General features: G+C 41.5%; 22 non-coding genes across 22 annotated transcripts; all 22 read right to left on the bottom strand.

Annotated features, from left to right (window-relative positions):
* Positions 1-135: 135 nt before the first annotated feature.
* Positions 136-207, bottom strand: trnae-uuc (transfer RNA glutamic acid (anticodon UUC)). Its single transcript has one exon. It is a non-coding gene; the product is annotated as a tRNA-Glu (tRNA).
* A 573-nt stretch (positions 208-780) lies between these two features.
* Positions 781-852, bottom strand: trnae-uuc (transfer RNA glutamic acid (anticodon UUC)). Its single transcript has one exon. It is a non-coding gene; the product is annotated as a tRNA-Glu (tRNA).
* A 574-nt stretch (positions 853-1,426) lies between these two features.
* Positions 1,427-1,498, bottom strand: trnae-uuc (transfer RNA glutamic acid (anticodon UUC)). The gene has a single exon. It is a non-coding gene; the product is annotated as a tRNA-Glu (tRNA).
* Positions 1,499-2,071: 573 nt separating this feature from the next.
* Positions 2,072-2,143, bottom strand: trnae-uuc (transfer RNA glutamic acid (anticodon UUC)). The gene has a single exon. It is a non-coding gene; the product is annotated as a tRNA-Glu (tRNA).
* Positions 2,144-3,361: 1,218 nt separating this feature from the next.
* Positions 3,362-3,433, bottom strand: trnae-uuc (transfer RNA glutamic acid (anticodon UUC)). The gene has a single exon. It is a non-coding gene; the product is annotated as a tRNA-Glu (tRNA).
* A 573-nt stretch (positions 3,434-4,006) lies between these two features.
* trnae-uuc (transfer RNA glutamic acid (anticodon UUC)) lies at positions 4,007-4,078 on the bottom strand. Its single transcript has one exon. It is a non-coding gene; the product is annotated as a tRNA-Glu (tRNA).
* Positions 4,079-4,651: 573 nt separating this feature from the next.
* Positions 4,652-4,723, bottom strand: trnae-uuc (transfer RNA glutamic acid (anticodon UUC)). Its single transcript has one exon. It is a non-coding gene; the product is annotated as a tRNA-Glu (tRNA).
* Positions 4,724-5,296: 573 nt separating this feature from the next.
* On the bottom strand, positions 5,297-5,368 carry trnae-uuc (transfer RNA glutamic acid (anticodon UUC)). The gene has a single exon. It is a non-coding gene; the product is annotated as a tRNA-Glu (tRNA).
* A 573-nt stretch (positions 5,369-5,941) lies between these two features.
* Positions 5,942-6,013, bottom strand: trnae-uuc (transfer RNA glutamic acid (anticodon UUC)). Its single transcript has one exon. It is a non-coding gene; the product is annotated as a tRNA-Glu (tRNA).
* Positions 6,014-6,587: 574 nt separating this feature from the next.
* trnae-uuc (transfer RNA glutamic acid (anticodon UUC)) lies at positions 6,588-6,659 on the bottom strand. Its single transcript has one exon. It is a non-coding gene; the product is annotated as a tRNA-Glu (tRNA).
* Positions 6,660-7,232: 573 nt separating this feature from the next.
* On the bottom strand, positions 7,233-7,304 carry trnae-uuc (transfer RNA glutamic acid (anticodon UUC)). Its single transcript has one exon. It is a non-coding gene; the product is annotated as a tRNA-Glu (tRNA).
* A 573-nt stretch (positions 7,305-7,877) lies between these two features.
* trnae-uuc (transfer RNA glutamic acid (anticodon UUC)) lies at positions 7,878-7,949 on the bottom strand. Its single transcript has one exon. It is a non-coding gene; the product is annotated as a tRNA-Glu (tRNA).
* A 574-nt stretch (positions 7,950-8,523) lies between these two features.
* trnae-uuc (transfer RNA glutamic acid (anticodon UUC)) lies at positions 8,524-8,595 on the bottom strand. The gene has a single exon. It is a non-coding gene; the product is annotated as a tRNA-Glu (tRNA).
* Positions 8,596-9,168: 573 nt separating this feature from the next.
* Positions 9,169-9,240, bottom strand: trnae-uuc (transfer RNA glutamic acid (anticodon UUC)). The gene has a single exon. It is a non-coding gene; the product is annotated as a tRNA-Glu (tRNA).
* Positions 9,241-10,458: 1,218 nt separating this feature from the next.
* trnae-uuc (transfer RNA glutamic acid (anticodon UUC)) lies at positions 10,459-10,530 on the bottom strand. The gene has a single exon. It is a non-coding gene; the product is annotated as a tRNA-Glu (tRNA).
* A 573-nt stretch (positions 10,531-11,103) lies between these two features.
* On the bottom strand, positions 11,104-11,175 carry trnae-uuc (transfer RNA glutamic acid (anticodon UUC)). The gene has a single exon. It is a non-coding gene; the product is annotated as a tRNA-Glu (tRNA).
* A 1,851-nt stretch (positions 11,176-13,026) lies between these two features.
* Positions 13,027-13,098, bottom strand: trnae-uuc (transfer RNA glutamic acid (anticodon UUC)). Its single transcript has one exon. It is a non-coding gene; the product is annotated as a tRNA-Glu (tRNA).
* A 573-nt stretch (positions 13,099-13,671) lies between these two features.
* Positions 13,672-13,743, bottom strand: trnae-uuc (transfer RNA glutamic acid (anticodon UUC)). The gene has a single exon. It is a non-coding gene; the product is annotated as a tRNA-Glu (tRNA).
* Positions 13,744-16,866: 3,123 nt separating this feature from the next.
* On the bottom strand, positions 16,867-16,938 carry trnae-uuc (transfer RNA glutamic acid (anticodon UUC)). The gene has a single exon. It is a non-coding gene; the product is annotated as a tRNA-Glu (tRNA).
* A 573-nt stretch (positions 16,939-17,511) lies between these two features.
* On the bottom strand, positions 17,512-17,583 carry trnae-uuc (transfer RNA glutamic acid (anticodon UUC)). The gene has a single exon. It is a non-coding gene; the product is annotated as a tRNA-Glu (tRNA).
* A 2,496-nt stretch (positions 17,584-20,079) lies between these two features.
* trnae-uuc (transfer RNA glutamic acid (anticodon UUC)) lies at positions 20,080-20,151 on the bottom strand. The gene has a single exon. It is a non-coding gene; the product is annotated as a tRNA-Glu (tRNA).
* A 573-nt stretch (positions 20,152-20,724) lies between these two features.
* Positions 20,725-20,796, bottom strand: trnae-uuc (transfer RNA glutamic acid (anticodon UUC)). The gene has a single exon. It is a non-coding gene; the product is annotated as a tRNA-Glu (tRNA).
* Between the last annotated feature and the right edge of the window lie 463 nt (positions 20,797-21,259).

Below are 21,259 nucleotides of genomic sequence, written 5' to 3'. Positions count from 1 at the left end.
GCCAAGAGCACTGATGAAACCCCATACCATCACAGAGATTGGCTGTTGGACTGGTCACTGAGGACAGTCTGCATTCTGAGGACATGGAGCACACAGCTTCCATTTCTTCCAACCAACCATTTAGTCAAATAACTATTCCCATACCGGGAGTTGAACCCGGGCCGCCTGGGTGAAAACCAGGAATCCTAGCCGCTAGACCATATGGGACAGAAATCTGTTGTTTTCTAGAATATGTTGCAGCCTGAAATTCAAAAATTGAACCGTAAGAACAAACTAAATTAAGCTGATGAGACTAAATGTATGAGACCAAATTAGTCCAATTCATATAAAGGCAACGTAGAAATAAGTAGCTTAGCTCAGGAAACCAACAGATTGAACTGAAACTTCTCAATCCAATCCCCCGCCCAGTCCAATCTTGAAGTCACAAATGTATGGAGCAGTTTTTCTGCATCAGTCTGAGACAGGATGTTCCCAATTTTGGCAATATTACGAAGGTGAAAGAAGGCAGTCCCAGAAACCTGTTTTATATGTGAGTCAAAGGACAGATTCTGGTCAAAAATAACTCCAACTTTCCTCAATGTAGTACTAGAAGCCAAAGATATGCCATCTAGAGTAACTATAGGAAAACAATGCTTCCATCACTTTGCCAAGAGCACTGATGAAACCCCATACCATCACAGAGATTGGCTGTTGGACTGGTCGCTGAGGACAGTCTGCATTCTGAGGACATGGAGCACACAGCTTCCATTTCTTCCAAACAACCATTTAGTCAAACAACTATTCCCATACCGGGAGTTGAACCCGGGCCGCCTGGGTGAAAACCAGGAATCCTAGCCGCTAGACCATATGGGACAGAAATCTAGTGTTTTCTAGAAAATGTTGCAGCCTGAAATTCAAAAATTGAACCGTAAGAACAAACGAAATTAAGCTGATGAGACAAAATGTTTGATTGCAAATTCGTCCAATTCATATAAAGGCAACGTAGAAATAAGTAGCTTAGCTCAGGAAACCAACAGATTGAACTGAAACTTCTCAATCCAATCCCCCGCCCAGTCCAATCTTGAAGACACAAAAGTATGGAGCAGTTTTTCTGCATCAGTCTGAGACAGGATGTTCCCAATTTTGGAATTATTGCAAAGGTGAAAGAAGGCAGTCCCAGAAACCTGTTTTATATGTGAGTGAAAGGACAGATCCTGGTCAAAAAAAACTCCCAACTTTCCTCACTGTAGTACTAGAAGCCAAAGATATGCCATCGAGAGTAACTATAGGAAAACAATGCTTCCATCACTTTGCAAAGAGCACTGATGAAACCCCATACCATCACAGAGATTGGCTGTTGGACTGGTCACTGAGGACAGTCTGCATTCTGAGGACATGGAGCACACAGCTTCCATTTCTTCCAACCAACCATTTAGTCAAATAACTATTCCCATACCGGGAGTTGAACCCGGGCCGCCTGGGTGAAAACCAGGAATCCTAGCCGCTAGACCATATGGGACAGAAATCTAGTGTTTTCTAGAAAATGTTGCAGCCTGAAATTCAAAAATTGAACCGTAAGAACAAACGAAATTAAGCTGATGAGACAAAATGTTTGATTGCAAATTCGTCCAATTCATATAAAGGCAACGTAGAAATAAGTAGCTTAGCTCAGGAAACCAACAGATTGAACTGAAACTTCTCAATCCAATCCCCCGCCCAGTCCAATCTTGAAGACACAAAAGTATGGAGCAGTTTTTCTGCATCAGTCTGAGACAGGATGTTCCCAATTTTGGAATTATTACGAAGGTGAAAGAAGGCAGTCCTAGAAACCTGTTTTATATGTGAGTCAAAGGACAGATCCTGGTCAAAAATAACTTCAACTTTCCTCAATGTAGTACTAAAAGCCAAAGATATGCCATCGAGAGTAACTATAGGAAAACAATGCTTCCGTCACTTTGCCAAGAGCACTGATGAAACCCCATACCATCATAGAGATTGGCTGTTGGACTGGTCGCTGAGGACAGTCTGAATTCTGAGGACATGGAGCACACAGCTTCCATTTCTTCCAACCAACCATTTAGTCAAATAACTATTCCCATACCGGGAGTTGAACCCGGGCCGCCTGGGTGAAAACCAGGAATCCTAGCCGCTAGACCATATGGGACAGAAATCTAGTGTTTTCTAGAAAATGTTGCAGCCTGAAATTCAAAAATTGAACCGTAAGAACAAACGAAATTAAGCTGATGAGACAAAATGTTTGATTGCAAATTCGTCCAATTCATATAAAGGCAACGTAGAAATAAGTAGCTTAGCTCAGGAAACCAACAGATTGAACTGAAACTTCTCAATCCAATCCCCCGCCCAGTCCAATCTTGAAGTCACAAATGTATGGAGCAGTTTTTCTGCATCAGTCTGAGACAGGATGTTCCCAATTTTGGCAATATTACGAAGGTGAAAGAAGGCAGTCCTAGAAACCTGTTTTATATGTGAGTCAAAGAACAGATCCTCTTCAAAAATAACTCCAACTTTCCTCACTGTAGTACTAGAAGCCAAAGATATGCCATCTAGAGTAATTATAGGAAAACAATGCTTCCATCACTTTGCCAAGAGCACTGATGAAACCCCATACCATCACAGAGATTGGCTGTTGGACTGGTCGCTGAGGACAGTCTGCATTCTGAGGACATGGAGCACAGAGCTTCCATTTCTTCCAACCAACCATTTAGTCAAATAACTATTCCCATACCGGGAGTTGAACCCAGGCCGCCTGGGTGAAAACCAGGAATCCTAGACGCTAGACCATATGGGACAGAAATCTGTTGTTTTCTAGAATATGTTGCAGCCTGAATTTCAAAAATTGAACCGTAAGAACAAACAAAATTAAGCTGATGAGACTAAATGTATGAGACCAAATTCGTCCAATTCATATAAAGGCAACGTAGAAATAAGTAGCTTAGCTCAGGAAACCAACAGATTGTACTGAAACTTCTCAATCCAATCCCCCGCCCAGTCCAATCTTGAAGTCACAAATGTATGGAGCAGTTTTTCTGCATCAGTCTGAGACAGGATGTTCCCAATTTTGGCAATATTACAAAGGTGAAAGAAGGCAGTCCTAGAAACCTGTTTTATATGTGAGTCAAAGGACAGATTCTGGTCAAAAATAACTCCAACTTTCCTCAATGTAGTACTAGAAGCCAAAGATATGCCATCTAGAGTAACTATAGGAAAACAATGCTTCCATCACTTTGCCGAGAGCACTGATGAAACCCCATACCATCACAGAGATTGGCTGTTGGACTGGTCACTGAGGACGGTCTGCATTCTGAGGACATGGAGCTCACAGCTTCCATTTCTTCCAACCAACCATTTAGTCAAATAACTATTCCCATACCGGGAGTTGAACCCGGGCCGCCTGGGTGAAAACCAGGAATCCTAGCCGCTAGACCATATGGGACAGAAATCTAGTGTTTTCTAGAATATGTTGCAGCCTGAAATTCAAAAATTGAACCGTAAGAACAAACAAAATTAAGCTGATGAGACTAAATGTTTGATTGAAAATTAGTCCAATTCATATAAAGGCAACGTAGAAATAAGTAGCTTAGCTCAGGAAACCAACAGATTGAACTGAAACTTCTCAATCCAATCCCCCGCCCAGTCCAATCTTAAAGTCACAAATGTATGGAGCAGTTTTTCTGCATCAGTCTGAGACAGGATGTTCCCAATTTTGGCAATATTACGAAGGTGAAAGAAGGCAGTCCCAGAAACCTGTTTTATATGTGAGTCAAAGGACAGATTCTGGTCAAAAATAACTCCAATTTTCCTCAATGTAGTACTAGAAGCCAAAGATATGCCATCTAGAGTAATTATAGGAAAACAATGCTTCCATCACTTTGCCAAGAGCACTGATGAAACCCCATACCATCACAAAGATTGGCTGTTGGACTGGTCGCTGAGGACAGTCTGCATTCTGAGGACATGGAGCACACAGCTTCCATTTCTTCCAACCAACCATTTAGTCAAATAACTATTCCCATACCGGGAGTTGAACCCAGGCCGCCTGGGTGAAAACCAGGAATCCTAGCCGCTAGACCATATGGGACAGCAATCTAGCGTTTTCTAGAATATATTGCAGCCTGAAATTCAAAAATTGAACCGTAATAACAAATTAAATTAAGCTGATGAGACAAAATGTTTGATTGCAAATTCGTCCAATTCATATAAAGGCAACGTAGAAAAAAGTAGCTTAGCTCAGGAAAGCAACAGATCTAACTGAAACTTCTCAATCCAATCCCCCGCCCAGTCCAATCTTGAAGTCACAAATGTATGGAGCAGTTTTTCTGCATCAGTCTGAGACAGGATGTTCCCAATTTTGGCAATATTACGAAGGTGAAAGAAGGCAGTCCTAGAAACCTGTTTTATATGTGAGTCAAAGGACAGATTCTGGTCAAAAATAACTCCAACTTTCCTCAATGTAGTACTAGAAGCCAAAGATATGCCATCTAGAGTAACTATAGGAAAACAACGCTTCCATCACTTTGCCAAGAGCACTGATGAAACCCCATACCATCACAGAGATTGGCTGTTGGACTGGTCACTGAGGACAGTCTGCATTCTGAGGACATGGAGCACACAGCTTCCATTTCTTCCAACCAACCATTTAGTCAAATAACTATTCCCATACCGGGAGTTGAACCCGGGCCGCCTGGGTGAAAACCAGGAATCCTAGCCGCTAGACCATATGGGACAGAAATCTGTTGTTTTCTAGAATATGTTGCAGCCTGAAATTCAAAAATTGAACCGTAAGAACAAACTAAATTAAGCTGATGAGACTAAATGTATGAGACCAAATTAGTCCAATTAATATAAAGGCAACGTAGAAATAAGTAGCTTAGCTCAGGAAACCAACAGATTGAACTGAAACTTCTCAATCCAATCCCCCGCCCAGTCCAATCTTGAAGTCACAAATGTATGGAGCAGTTTTTCTGCATCAGTCTGAGACAGGATGTTCCCAATTTTGGCAATATTACGAAGGTGAAAGAAGGCAGTCCCAGAAACCTGTTTTATATGTGAGTCAAAGGACAGATTCTGGTCAAAAATAACTCCAACTTTCCTCAATGTAGTACTAGAAGCCAAAGATATGCCATCTAGAGTAACTATAGGAAAACAATGCTTCCATCACTTTGCCAAGAGCACTGATGAAACCCCATACCATCACAGAGATTGGCTGTTGGACTGGTCGCTGAGGACAGTCTGCATTCTGAGGACATGGAGCACACAGCTTCCATTTCTTCCAACCAACCATTTAGTCAAATAACTATTCCCATACCGGGAGTTGAACCCGGGCCGCCTGGGTGAAAACCAGGAATCCTAGCCGCTAGACCATATGGGACAGAAATCTAGTGTTTTCTAGAAAATGTTGCAGCCTGAAATTCAAAAATTGAACCGTAAGAACAAACGAAATTAAGCTGATGAGACAAAATGTTTGATTGCAAATTCGTCCAATTCATATAAAGGCAACGTAGAAATAAGTAGCTTAGCTCAGGAAACCAACAGATTGAACTGAAACTTCTCAATCCAATCCCCCGCCCAGTCCAATCTTGAAGACACAAAAGTATGGAGCAGTTTTTCTGCATCAGTCTGAGACAGGATGTTCCCAATTTTGGAATTATTACGAAGGTGAAAGAAGGCAGTCCTAGAAACCTGTTTTATATGTGAGTCAAAGAACAGATTCTGGTCAAAAATAACTTCAACTTTCCTCAATGTAGTACTAAAAGCCAAAGATATGCCATCTAGAGTAACTATAGGAAAACAATGCTTCCGTCACTTTGCCGAGAGCACTGATGAAACCCCATACCATCACAGAGATTGGCTGTTGGACTGGTCGCTGAGATCAGTCTGCATTCTGAGGACATGGAGCACACAGCTTCCATTTCTTCCAACCAACCATTTAGTCAAATAACTATTCCCATACCGGGAGTTGAACCCGGGCCGCCTGGGTGAAAACCAGGAATCCTAGCCGCTAGACCATATGGGACAGAAATCTGTTGTTTTCTAGAATATGTTGCAGCCTGAAATTCAAAAATTGAACCGTAAGAACAAATAAAATTAAGCTGATGAGACAAAATGTTTGATTGCAAATTCGTCCAATTCATATAAAGGCAACGTAGAAATAAGTAGCTTAGCTCAGGAAACCAACAGATTGTACTGAAACTTCTCAATCCAATCCCCCACCCAGTCCAATCTTGAAGTCACAAATGTATGGAGCAGTTTTTCTGCATCAGTCTGAGACAGGATGTTCCCAATTTTGGAATTATTGCAAAGGTGAAAGAAGGCAGTCCCAGAAACCTGTTTTATATGTGAGTGAAAGGACAGATCCTGGTCAAAAAAAACTCCCAACTTTCCTCACTGTAGTACTAGAAGCCAAAGATATGCCATCGAGAGTAACTATAGGAAAACAATGCTTCCATCACTTTGCAAAGAGCACTGATGAAACCCCATACCATCACAGAGATTGGCTGTTGGACTGGTCACTGAGGACAGTCTGCATTCTGAGGACATGGAGCACACAGCTTCCATTTCTTCCAACCAACCATTTAGTCAAATAACTATTCCCATACCGGGAGTTGAACCCGGGCCGCCTGGGTGAAAACCAGGAATCCTAGCCGCTAGACCATATGGGACAGAAATCTGTTGTTTTCTAGAATATGTTGCAGCCTGAAATTCAAAAATTGAACCGTAAGAACAAACTAAATTAAGCTGATGAGACTAAATGTATGAGACCAAATTAGTCCAATTAATATAAAGGCAACGTAGAAATAAGTAGCTTAGCTCAGGAAACCAACAGATTGAACTGAAACTTCTCAATCCAATCCCCCGCCCAGTCCAATCTTGAAGTCACAAATGTATGGAGCAGTTTTTCTGCATCAGTCTGAGACAGGATGTTCCCAATTTTGGCAATATTACGAAGGTGAAAGAAGGCAGTCCCAGAAACCTGTTTTATATGTGAGTCAAAGGACAGATTCTGGTCAAAAATAACTCCAACTTTCCTCAATGTAGTACTAGAAGCCAAAGATATGCCATCTAGAGTAACTATAGGAAAACAATGCTTCCATCACTTTGCCAAGAGCACTGATGAAACCCCATACCATCACAGAGATTGGCTGTTGGACTGGTCGCTGAGGACAGTCTGCATTCTGAGGACATGGAGCACACAGCTTCCATTTCTTCCAACCAACCATTTAGTCAAATAACTATTCCCATACCGGGAGTTGAACCCGGGCCGCCTGGGTGAAAACCAGGAATCCTAGCCGCTAGACCATATGGGACAGAAATCTAGTGTTTTCTAGAAAATGTTGCAGCCTGAAATTCAAAAATTGAACCGTAAGAACAAACGAAATTAAGCTGATGAGACAAAATGTTTGATTGCAAATTCGTCCAATTCATATAAAGGCAACGTAGAAATAAGTAGCTTAGCTCAGGAAACCAACAGATTGAACTGAAACTTCTCAATCCAATCCCCCGCCCAGTCCAATCTTGAAGACACAAAAGTATGGAGCAGTTTTTCTGCATCAGTCTGAGACAGGATGTTCCCAATTTTGGAATTATTACGAAGGTGAAAGAAGGCAGTCCTAGAAACCTGTTTTATATGTGAGTCAAAGAACAGATTCTGGTCAAAAATAACTTCAACTTTCCTCAATGTAGTACTAAAAGCCAAAGATATGCCATCTAGAGTAACTATAGGAAAACAATGCTTCCGTCACTTTGCCGAGAGCACTGATGAAACCCCATACCATCACAGAGATTGGCTGTTGGACTGGTCGCTGAGATCAGTCTGCATTCTGAGGACATGGAGCACACAGCTTCCATTTCTTCCAACCAACCATTTAGTCAAATAACTATTCCCATACCGGGAGTTGAACCCGGGCCGCCTGGGTGAAAACCAGGAATCCTAGCCGCTAGACCATATGGGACAGAAATCTGTTGTTTTCTAGAATATGTTGCAGCCTGAAATTCAAAAATTGAACCGTAAGAACAAATAAAATTAAGCTGATGAGACAAAATGTTTGATTGCAAATTCGTCCAATTCATATAAAGGCAACGTAGAAATAAGTAGCTTAGCTCAGGAAACCAACAGATTGTACTGAAACTTCTCAATCCAATCCCCCACCCAGTCCAATCTTGAAGTCACAAATGTATGGAGCAGTTTTTCTGCATCAGTCTGAGACAGGATGTTCCCAATTTTGGAATTATTGCAAAGGTGAAAGAAGGCAGTCCCAGAAACCTGTTTTATATGTGAGTGAAAGGACAGATCCTGGTCAAAAAAAACTCCCAACTTTCCTCACTGTAGTACTAGAAGCCAAAGATATGCCATCTAGAGTAACTATAGGAAAACAATGCTTCCATCACTTTGCAAAGAGCACTGATGAAACCCCATACCATCACAGAGATTAGCTGTTGGACTGGTCACTGAGGACAGTCTGCATTCTGAGGACATGGAGCACACAGCTTCCATTTCTTCCAACCAACCATTTAGTCAAATAACTATTCCCATACCGGGAGTTGAACCCGGGCCGCCTGGGTGAAAACCAGGAATCCTAGCCGCTAGACCATATGGGACAGAAATCTAGTGTTTTCTAGAATATATTGCAGCCTGAAATTCAAAAATTGAACCTTAAGAACAAATGAAATTAAGCTGATGAGACAAAATGTTTGATTGCAAATTCGTCCAATTCATATAAAGGCAACGTAGAAATAAGTAGCTTAGCTCAGGAAACCAACAGATTGTACTGAAACTTCTCAATCCAATCCCCCGCCCAGTCCAATCTTGAAGTCACAAATGTATGGAGCAGTTTTTCTGCATCACTCTGACACAGGATGTTCCCAATTTTGGCAATATTACGAAGGTGAAAGAAGGCAGTCCCAGAAACCTGTTTTATATGTGAGTCAAAGGACAGATTCTGGTCAAAAATAACTCCAAATTTCCTCAATGTAGTACTAGAAGCCAAAGATATGCCATCTAGAGTAACTATAGGAAAACAATGCTTCCATCACTTTGCCAAGAGCACTGATGAAACCCCATACCATCACAGAGATTGGCTCTTGGACTGGTCGCTGAGGACATTCTGCATTCTGAGGACATGGAGCACACAGCTTCCATTTCTTCCAACCAACCATTTAGTCAAATAACTATTCCCATACCGGGAGTTGAACCCGGGCCGCCTGGGTGAAAACCAGGAATCCTAGCCGCTAGACCATATGGGACAGAAATCTAGTGTTTTCTAGAAAATGTTGCAGCCTGAAATTCAAAAATTGAACCGTAAGAACAAACGAAATTAAGCTGATGAGACAAAATGTTTGATTGCAAATTCGTCCAATTCATATAAAGGCAACGTAGAAATAAGTAGCTTAGCTCAGGAAACCAACAGATTGAACTGAAACTTCTCAATCCAATCCCCCGCCCAGTCCAATCTTGAAGTCACAAATGTATGGAGCAGTTTTTCTGCATCAGTCTGAGACAGGATGTTCCCAATTTTGGCAATATTACGAAGGTGAAAGAAGGCAGTCCTAGAAACCTGTTTTATATGTGAGTCAAAGAACAGATCCTCTTCAAAAATAACTCCAACTTTCCTCACTGTAGTACTAGAAGCCAAAGATATGCCATCTAGAGTAATTATAGGAAAACAATGCTTCCATCACTTTGCCAAGAGCACTGATGAAACCCCATACCATCACAGAGATTGGCTGTTGGACTGGTCGCTGAGGACAGTCTGCATTCTGAGGACATGGAGCACAGAGCTTCCATTTCTTCCAACCAACCATTTAGTCAAATAACTATTCCCATACCGGGAGTTGAACCCAGGCCGCCTGGGTGAAAACCAGGAATCCTAGACGCTAGACCATATGGGACAGAAATCTGTTGTTTTCTAGAATATGTTGCAGCCTGAATTTCAAAAATTGAACCGTAAGAACAAACAAAATTAAGCTGATGAGACTAAATGTATGAGACCAAATTCGTCCAATTCATATAAAGGCAACGTAGAAATAAGTAGCTTAGCTCAGGAAACCAACAGATTGTACTGAAACTTCTCAATCCAATCCCCCGCCCAGTCCAATCTTGAAGTCACAAATGTATGGAGCAGTTTTTCTGCATCAGTCTGAGACAGGATGTTCCCAATTTTGGCAATATTACAAAGGTGAAAGAAGGCAGTCCTAGAAACCTGTTTTATATGTGAGTCAAAGGACAGATTCTGGTCAAAAATAACTCCAACTTTCCTCAATGTAGTACTAGAAGCCAAAGATATGCCATCTAGAGTAACTATAGGAAAACAATGCTTCCATCACTTTGCCGAGAGCACTGATGAAACCCCATACCATCACAGAGATTGGCTGTTGGACTGGTCACTGAGGACGGTCTGCATTCTGAGGACATGGAGCTCACAGCTTCCATTTCTTCCAACCAACCATTTAGTCAAATAACTATTCCCATACCGGGAGTTGAACCCGGGCCGCCTGGGTGAAAACCAGGAATCCTAGCCACTAGACCATATGGGACAGAAATCTAGTGTTTTCTAGAATATGTTGCAGCCTGAAATTCAAAAATTGAACCGTAAGAACAAACAAAATTAAGCTGATGAGACTAAATGTTTGATTGAAAATTAGTCCAATTCATATAAAGGCAACGTAGAAATAAGTAGCTTAGCTCAGGAAACCAACAGATTGAACTGAAACTTCTCAATCCAATCCCCCGCCCAGTCCAATCTTAAAGTCACAAAAGTATGGAGCAGTTTTTCTGCATCAGTCTGAGACAGGATGTTCCCAATTTTGGCAATATTACGAAGGTGAAAGAAGGCAGTCCCAGAAACCTGTTTTATATGTGAGTCAAAGGACAGATCCTGGTCAAAAATAACTCCAACTTTCCTCAATGTAGTACTAGAAGCCAAAGATATACCATCTAGAGTAACTATAGGAAAACAACGCTTCCATCACTTTGCCAAGAGCACTGATGAAACCCCATACCATCACAGAGATTGGCTGTTGGACTGGTCGCTGAGGACAGTCTGCATTCTGAGGACATGGAGCACACAGCTTCCATTTCTTCCAAACAACCATTTAGTCAAATAACTATTCCCATACCGGGAGTTGAACCCGGGCCGCCTGGGTGAAAACCAGGAATCCTAGCCGCTAGACCATATGGGACAGAAATCTGTTGTTTTCTAGAATATGTTGCAGCCTGATATTCAAAAATTTAACCGTAAGAACAAACTAAATTAAGCTGATGAGACTAAATGTATGAGACCAAATTAGTCCAATTCATATAAAGGCAACGTAGAAATAAGTAGCTTAGCTCAGGAAACCAACAGATTGAACTGAAACTTCTCAATCCAATCCCCCGCCCAGTCCAATCTTGAAGTCACAAATGTATGGAGCAGTTTTTCTGCATCAGTCTGAGACAGGATGTTCCCAATTTTGGAATTATTACGAAGGTGAAAGAAGGCAGTCCTAGAAACCTGTTTTATATGTGAGTCAAAGGACAGATCCTGGTCAAAAATAACTTCAACTTTCCTCAATGTAGTACTAAAAGCCAAAGATATGCCATCTAGAGTAACTATAGGAAAACAATGCTCGCATCACTTTGCCAAGAGCACTGATGAAACCCCATACCATCACAGAGATTGGCTGTTGGACTGGTCACTGAGGACAGTCTGCATTCTGAGGACATGGAGCACACAGCTTCCATTTCTTCCAACCAACCATTTAGTCAAATAACTATTCCCATACCCGGGCCGCCTGGGTGAAAACCAGGAATCCTAGCCGCTAGACCATATGGGACAGAAATCTAGTGTTTTCTAGAATATGTTGCAGCCTGAAATTCAAAAATTGAACCGTAAGAACAAACGAAATTAAGCTGATGAGATTAAATGTATGACACCAAATTAGTCCAATTCATATAAAGGCAACGTAGAAATAAGTAGCTTAGCTCAGGAAACCAACAGATTGAACTGAAACTTCTCAATCCAATCCCCCGCCCAGTCCAATCTTGAAGTCACAAATGTATGGAGCAGTTTTTCTGCATCAGTCTGAGACAGGATGTTCCCAATTTTGGCAATATTACGAAGGTGAAAGAAGGCAGTCCCAGAAACCTGTTTTATATGTGAGTCAAAGGACAGATTCTGGTCAAAAATAACTCCAACTTTCCTCAATGTAGTACTAGAAGCCAAAGATATGCCATCTAGAGTAACTATAGGAAAACAATGCTTCCATCACTCTGCCAAGAGCACTGATGAAACCCCATACCATCACAGAGATTGGCTGTTGGACTGGTCGCTGAGGACAGTCTGCATTCTGAGGACATGGAGCACACAGCTTCCATTTCTTCCAACCAACCATTTAGTCAAATAACTATTCCCATACTGGGAGTTGAACCCGGGCCGCCTGGGTGAAAACCAGGAATCCTAGCCGCTAGAACATATGGGACAGCAATCTAGTGTTTTCTAGAAAATGTTGCAGCCTGAAATTCAAAAATTGAACCGTAAGAACAAACAAAATTAAGCTGATGAGACAAAATGTTTGATTGCAAATTCGTCCAATTCATATAAAGGCAACTTAGAAATAAGTAGCTTAGCTCAGGAAACCAACAGATTGAACTGAAACTTCTCAATCCAATCCCCCGCCCAGTCCAATCTTGAAGACACAAAAGTATGGAGCAGTTTTTCTGCATCAGTCTGAGACAGGATGTTCCCAATTTTGGAATTATTACGAAGGTGAAAGAAGGCAGTCCTAGAAACCTGTTTTATATGTGAGTCAAAGGACAGATCCTGGTCAAAAATAACTTCAACTTTCCTCAATGTAGTACTAAAAGCCAAAGATATGCCATCTAGAGTAACTATAGGAAAACAATGCTTCCGTCACTTTGCCGAGAGCACTGATGAAACCCCATACCATCACAGAGATTGGCTGTTGGACTGGTCGCTGAGGACAGTCTGCATTCTGAGGACATGGAGCACACAGCTTCCATTTCTTCCAACCAACCATTTAGTCAAATAACTATTCCCATACCGGGAGTTGAACCCTGGCCGCCTGGGTGAAAACCAGGAATCCTAGCCGCTAGACCATATGGGACAGAAATCTGTTGTTTTCTAGAATATGTTGCAGCCTGAAATTCAAAAATTGAACCGTAAGAACAAATAAAATTAAGCTGATGAGACAAAATGTTTGATTGCAAATTCGTCCAATTCATATAAAGGCAACGTAGAAATAAGTAGCTTAGCTCAGGAAACCAACAGATTGTACTGAAACTTCTCAATCCAATCCCCCACCCAGTCCAATCTTGAAGTCACAAATGTATGGAGCAGTTTTTCTGCATCAGTCTGAGACAGGATGTTCCCAATTTTGGCAATATTACAAAGGTGAAAGAAGGCAGTCCCAGAAACCTGTTTTATATGTGAGTCAAAGGACAGATTCTGGTCAAAAATAACTCCAACTTTCCTCAATGTAGTACTAGAAGCCAAAGATATGCCATCTAGAGTAACTATAGGAAAACAATGCTCGCATCACTTTGCCAAGAGCACTGATGAAACCCCATACCATCACAGAGATTGGCTGTTGGACTGGTCACTGAGGACAGTCTGCATTCTGAGGACATGGAGCACACAGCTTCCATTTCTTCCAACCAACCATTTAGTCGAATAACTATTCCCATACCGGGAGTTGAACCCAGGCCGCCTGGGTGAAAACCAGGAATCCTAGCCGCTAGACCATATGGGACAGAAATCTAGTGTTTTCTAGAATTTGTTGCAGCCTTAAATTCAAAAATTGAACCGTAAGAACAAATGAAATTAAGCTGATGAGACAAAATGTTTGATTGCAAATTCGTCCAATTCATATAAAGGCAACGTAGAAATAAGTAGCTTAGCTCAGGAAACCAACAGATTGAACTGAAACTTCTCAATCCAATCCCCCGCACAGTCCAATCTTGAAGTCACAAATGTATGGAGCAGTTTTTCTGCATCAGTCTGAGACAGGATGTTCCCAATTTTGGAATTATTACGAAGGTGAAAGAAGGCAGTCCCAGAAACCTGTTTTATATGTGAGTCAAAGGACAGATTCTGGTCAAAAATAACTCCAACTTTCCTCAATGTAGTACTAGAAGCCAAAGATATGCCATCTAGAGTAACTATAGGAAAACAATGCTCGCATCACTTTGCCAAGAGCACTGATGAAACCCCATACCATCACAGAGATTGGCTGTTGGACTGGTCACTGAGGACAGTCTGCATTCTGAGGACATGGAGCACACAGCTTCCATTTCTTCCAACCAACCATTTAGTCAAATAACTATTCCCATACCGGGAGTTGAACCCAGGCCGGCTCGGTGAAAACCAGGAATCCTAGCCACTAGACCATATGGGAGAGCAATCTAGTGTTTTCTAGAATATGTTGCAGCCTGAAATTCAAAAATTGACCTGTAAGAACAAACGAAATTAAGCTGATGAGACAACATGTATGACACCAAATTAGTCCAATTCATATAAAGGCAACGTAGAAATAAGTAGCTTAGCTCAGGAAACCAACAGATTGAACTGAAACTTCTCAATCCAATCCCCCGCCCAGTCCAATCTTGAAGTCACAAATGTATGGAGCAGTTTTTCTGCATCAGTCTGAGACAGGATGTTCCCAATTTTGGCATTATTACGAAGGTGAAAGAAGGCAGTCCCAGAAACCTGTTTTATATGTGAGTCAAAGGACAGATTCTGGTCAAAAATAACTCCAACTTTCCTCAATGTAGTACTAGAAGCCAAAGATATGCCATCTAGAGTAACTATAGGAAAACAACTCTTCCATCACTTTGCCAAGAGCACTGATGAAACCCCATACCATCACAGAGATTGGCTGTTGGACTGGTCGCTGAGGACATGGAGCACACAGCTTCCAATTCTTCCAACCAACCATTTAGTCGAATAACTATTCCCATACCGGGAGTTGAACCCCGGCCGCCTGGGTGAAAACCAGGAATCCTAGCCGCTAGACCATATGGGACAGAAATCTAGTGTTTTCTAGAATTTGTTGCAGCCTGAAATTCAAAAATTGAACCGTAACAACAAACGAAATTAAGCTGATGAGATAAAATGTTTGATTGCAAATTCGTCCAATTCATATAAAGGCAACGTAGAAATAAGTAGCTTAGCTCAGGAAACCAACAGATTGAACTGAAACTTCTCAATCCAATCCCCCGCCCATTCCAATCTTGAAGTCACAAATGTATGGAGCAGTTTTTCTGCATCAGTCTGAGACAGGATGTTCCCAATTTTGGCAATATTACGAAGGTGAAAGAAGGCAGTCCTAGAAACCTGTTTTATATGTGAGTCAAAGGACAGATTCTGGTCAAAAATAACTCCAACTTTCCTCAATGTAGTACTAGAAGCCAAAGATATGCCATCTAGAGTAACTATAGGAAAATAATGCTCCCATCACTTTGCCAAGAGCACTGATGAAACCCCATACCATCACAGAGATTGGCTGTTGGACTGGTCACTGAGGACAGTCTGCATTCTGAGGACATGGAGCACACAGCTTCCATTTCTTCTGACCAACCATTTAGTCAAATAACTATTCCCATACCCGGGCCGCCTGGGTGAAAACCAGGAATCCTAGCCGCTAGACCATATGGGACAGAAATCTAGTGTTTTCTAGAATATGTTGCAGCCTGAAATTCAAAAATTGAACCGTAAGAACAAACGAAATTAAGCTGATGAGATTAAATGTATGACACCAAATTAGTCCAATTCATATAAAGGCAACGTAGAAATAAGTAGCTTAGCTCAGGAAACCAACAGATTGAACTGAAACTTCTCAATCCAATCCCCCGCCCAGTCCAATCTTGAAGTCACAAATGTATGGAGCAGTTTTTCTGCATCAGTCTGAGACAGGATGTTCCCAATTTTGGCAATATTACGAAGGTGAACGAAGGCAGTCCCAGAAACCTGTTTTATATGTGAGTCAAAGGACAGATTCTGGTCAAAAATAACTCCAACTTTCCTCAATGTAGTACTAGAAGCCAAAGATATGCCATCTAGAGTAACTATAGGAAAACAATGCTTCCATCACTCTGCCAAGAGCACTGATGAAACCCCATACCATCACAGAGATTGGCTGTTGGACTGGTCGCTGAGGACAGTCTGCATTCTGAGGACATGGAGCACACAGCTTCCATTTCTTCCAACCAACCATTTAGTCAAATAACTATTCCCATACTGGGAGTTGAACCCGGGCCGCCTGGGTGAAAACCAGGAATCCTAGCCGCTAGAACATATGGGACAGCAATCTAGTGTTTTCTAGAAAATGTTGCAGCCTGAAATTCAAAAATTGAACCGTAAGAACAAACAAAATTAAGCTGATGAGACAAAATGTTTGATTGCAAATTCGTCCAATTCATATAAAGGCAACTTAGAAATAAGTAGCTTAGCTCAGGAAACCAACAGATTGAACTGAAACTTCTCAATCCAATCCCCCGCCCAGTCCAATCTTGAAGACACAAAAGTATGGAGCAGTTTTTCTGCATCAGTCTGAGACAGGATGTTCCCAATTTTGGAATTATTACGAAGGTGAAAGAAGGCAGTCCTAGAAACCTGTTTTATATGTGAGTCAAAGGACAGATCCTGGTCAAAAATAACTTCAACTTTCCTCAATGTAGTACTAGAAGCCAAAGATATGCCATCTAGAGTAACTATAGGAAAACAATGCTTCCGTCACTTTGCCGAGAGCACTGATGAAACCCCATACCATCACAGAGATTGGCTGTTGGACTGGTCGCTGAGGACAGTCTGCATTCTGAGGACATGGAGCACACAGCTTCCATTTCTTCCAACCAACCATTTAGTCAAATAACTATTCCCATACCGGGAGTTGAACCCTGGCCGCCTGGGTGAAAACCAGGAATCCTAGCCGCTAGACCATATGGGACAGAAATCTGTTGTTTTCTAGAATATGTTGCAGCCTGAAATTCAAAAATTGAACCGTAAGAACAAATAAAATTAAGCTGATGAGACAAAATGTTTGATTGCAAATTCGTCCAATTCATATAAAGGCAACGTAGAAATAAGTAGCTTAGCTCAGGAAACCAACAGATTGTACTGAAACTTCTCAATCCAATCCCCCACCCAGTCCAATCTTGAAGTCACAAATGTATGGAGCAGTTTTTCTGCATCAGTCTGAGACAGGATGTTCCCAATTTTGGCAATATTACAAAGGTGAAAGAAGGCAGTCCCAGAAACCTGTTTTATATGTGAGTCAAAGGACAGATTCTGGTCAAAAATAACTCCAACTTTCCTCAATGTAGTACTAGAAGCCAAAGATATGCCATCTAGAGTAACTATAGGAAAACAATGCTCGCATCACTTTGCCAAGAGCACTGATGAAACCCCATACCATCACAGAGATTGGCTGTTGGACTGGTCACTGAGGACAGTCTGCATTCTGAGGACATGGAGCACACAGCTTCCATTTCTTCCAACCAACCATTTAGTCGAATAACTATTCCCATACCGGGAGTTGAACCCAGGCCGCCTGGGTGAAAACCAGGAATCCTAGCCGCTAGACCATATGGGACAGCAATCTAGTGTTTTCTAGAATTTGTTGCAGCCTTAAATTCAAAAATTGAACCGTAAGAACAAATGAAATTAAGCTGATGAGACAAAATGTTTGATTGCAAATTCGTCCAATTCATATAAAGGCAACGTAGAAATAAGTAGCTTAGCTCAGGAAACCAACAGATTGAACTGAAACTTCTCAATCCAATCCCCCGCACAGTCCAATCTTGAAGTCACAAATGTATGGAGCAGTTTTTCTGCATCAGTCTGAGACAGGATGTTCCCAATTTTGGAATTATTACGAAGGTGAAAGAAGGCAGTCCCAGAAACCTGTTTTATATGTGAGTCAAAGGACAGATTCTGGTCAAAAATAACTCCAACTTTCCTCAATGTAGTACTAGAAGCCAAAGATATGCCATCTAGAGTAACTATAGGAAAACAATGCTCGCATCACTTTGCCAAGAGCACTGATGAAACCCCATACCATCACAGAGATTGGCTGTTGGACTGGTCACTGAGGACAGTCTGCATTCTGAGGACATGGAGCACACAGCTTCCATTTCTTCCAACCAACCATTTAGTCAAATAACTATTCCCATACCGGGAGTTGAACCCAGGCCGGCTCGGTGAAAACCAGGAATCCTAGCCACTAGACCATATGGGAGAGCAATCTAGTGTTTTCTAGAATATGTTGCAGCCTGAAATTCAAAAATTGACCTGTAAGAACAAACGAAATTAAGCTGATGAGACAACATGTATGACACCAAATTAGTCCAATTCATATAAAGGCAACGTAGAAATAAGTAGCTTAGCTCAGGAAACCAACAGATTGAACTGAAACTTCTCAATCCAATCCCCCGCCCAGTCCAATCTTGAAGTCACAAATGTATGGAGCAGTTTTTCTGCATCAGTCTGAGACAGGATGTTCCCAATTTTGGCATTATTACGAAGGTGAAAGAAGGCAGTCCCAGAAACCTGTTTTATATGTGAGTCAAAGGACAGATTCTGGTCAAAAATAACTCCAACTTTCCTCAATGTAGTACTAGAAGCCAAAGATATGCCATCTAGAGTAACTATAGGAAAACAACTCTTCCATCACTTTGCCAAGAGCACTGATGAAACCCCATACCATCACAGAGATTGGCTGTTGGACTGGTCACTGAGGACAGTCTGCATTCTGAGGACATGGAGCACACAGCTTCCAATTCTTCCAACCAACCATTTAGTCAAATAACTATTCCCATACCGGGAGTTGAACCCCGGCCGCCTGGGTGAAAACCAGGAATCCTAGCCGCTAGACCATATGGGACAGAAATCTAGTGTTTTCTAGAATTTGTTGCAGCCTGAAATTCAAAAATTGAACCGTAACAACAAACGAAATTAAGCTGATGAGATAAAATGTTTGATTGCAAATTCGTCCAATTCATATAAAGGCAACGTAGAAATAAGTAGCTTAGCTCAGGAAACCAACAGATTGAACTGAAACTTCTCAATCCAATCCCCCGCCCATTCCAATCTTGAAGTCACAAATGTATGGAGCAGTTTTTCTGCATCAGTCTGAGACAGGATGTTCCCAATTTTGGCAATATTACGAAGGTGAAAGAAGGCAGTCCTAGAAACCTGTTTTATATGTGAGTCAAAGGACAGATTCTGGTCAAAAATAACTCCAACTTTCCTCAATGTAGTACTAGAAGCCAAAGATATGCCATCTAGAGTAACTATAGGAAAATAATGCTCCCATCACTTTGCCAAGAGCACTGATGAAACCCCATACCATCACAGAGATTGGCTGTTGGACTGGTCACTGAGGACAGTCTGCATTCTGAGGACATGGAGCACACAGCTTCCATTTCTTCTGACCAACCATTTAGTCAAATAACTATTCCCATACCCGGGCCGCCTGGGTGAAAACCAGGAATCCTAGCCGCTAGACCATATGGGACAGAAATCTAGTGTTTTCTAGAATATGTTGCAGCCTGAAATTCAAAAATTGAACCGTAAGAACAAACGAAATTAAGCTGATGAGATTAAATGTATGACACCAAATTAGTCCAATTCATATAAAGGCAACGTAGAAATAAGTAGCTTAGCTCAGGAAACCAACAGATTGAACTGAAACTTCTCAATCCAATCCCCCGCCCAGTCCAATCTTGAAGTCACAAATGTATGGAGCAGTTTTTCTGCATCAGTCTGAGACAGGATGTTCCCAATTTTGGCAATATTACGAAGGTGAACGAAGGCAGTCCTAGAAACCTGTTTTATATGTGAGTAAAAGGACAGATTCTGGTCAAAACTAACTCCAACTTTCCTCAATGTAGTACTAGAAGCCAAAGATATGCCATCTAGAGTAACTATAGGAAAACAATGCTTAAATCACTTTGCCAAGAGCACTGATGAAACCCCATACCATCACAGAGATTGGCTGTTGGACTGGTTGCTGAGGACAGTCTGCATTCTGAGGACATGGAGCACATATCTTCCATTTCTTCCGACCAACCATTTAGTCAAATAGCTATTCCCATACCGGGAGTTGAACCCGGGCCGCCTGGGTGAAAACCAGGAACCCTATCCGCTAGACCATATGGGACAGCAATCTTGTGTTTTCTAAAATAAGTTGCAGCCTGAAATTAAAAAATTGAACCGTAAGAACAAACGAAATTAAGCTGATGAGATAAAATGTTTGATATAAAATTCGTCCAATTCATATAAAGGATACGTAGAAATAAGTAGCTTAGCTCAGGAAACCAACAGATTGAACGTAAACTTCTCAATCCAATCCCCCGCCCAGTCCAATCTTGAAGTCACAAATGTATGGAGCAGTTGTTCTGCATCAGTCTGAGACAGGATGTTCCCAATTTTGGCAATATTACGAAGGTGAAAGAAGGCAGTCCTAGAAACCTGTTTTATATGTGAGTCAAAGGACAGATTCTGGTCAAAAATAACTCCAACTTTCCTCAATGTAGTACTAGAAGCCAAAGATATGCCATCTAGAGTAACTATAGGAAAACAATGCTCCCATCACTTTGCCAAGAGCACTGATGAAACCCCATACCATCACAGAGATTGGCTGTTGGACTGGTCACTGAGGACAGTCTGCATTCTGAGGACATGGAGCAAACAGCTTCCATTTCTTCCAAACAACCATTTAGTCGAATAACTATTCCCATACCGGGAGTTGAACCCGGGCCGCCTGGGTGAAAACCAGGAATCCTAGCCGCTAGACCATATGGGACAGAAATCTAGTGTTTTCAAGAATATGTTGCAGCCTTAAATTCAAAATTTGAACCGTAAGAACAAACGAAATTAAGCTGATGAGACAAAATGTTTGATTGAAAATTCGTCCAATTCATATAAAGGCAACGTAGAAATAAGTAGCTTAGCTCAGGAAACCATTAGATTGAACTGAAACTTCTCAATCCAATCCCCCGCCCAGTCCAATCTTGAAGTCACGAATGTATGGAGCAGTTTTTCTGCATCAGTCTGAGACAGGATGTTCCCAATTTTGGCAATATTACGAAGGTGAAAGAAAGCAGTCCTAGAAACCTGTTTTATATGTGAGTGAATGGACAGATTCTGGTCAAAAATAACTCCAACTTTCCTCAATGTAGTACTAGAAGCCAAAGATATGCCATCTAGAGTAACTATAGGAAAACAATGCTTCCATCACTTTGCCAAGAGCACTGATGAAACCCCAT

This window comes from Odontesthes bonariensis, chromosome 10, assembly GCF_027942865.1.
Source record: "Odontesthes bonariensis isolate fOdoBon6 chromosome 10, fOdoBon6.hap1, whole genome shotgun sequence".
Taxonomy (NCBI): domain Eukaryota; kingdom Metazoa; phylum Chordata; class Actinopteri; order Atheriniformes; family Atherinopsidae; genus Odontesthes; species Odontesthes bonariensis.
This window is presented reverse-complemented; position numbering and strand designations above follow the sequence as displayed.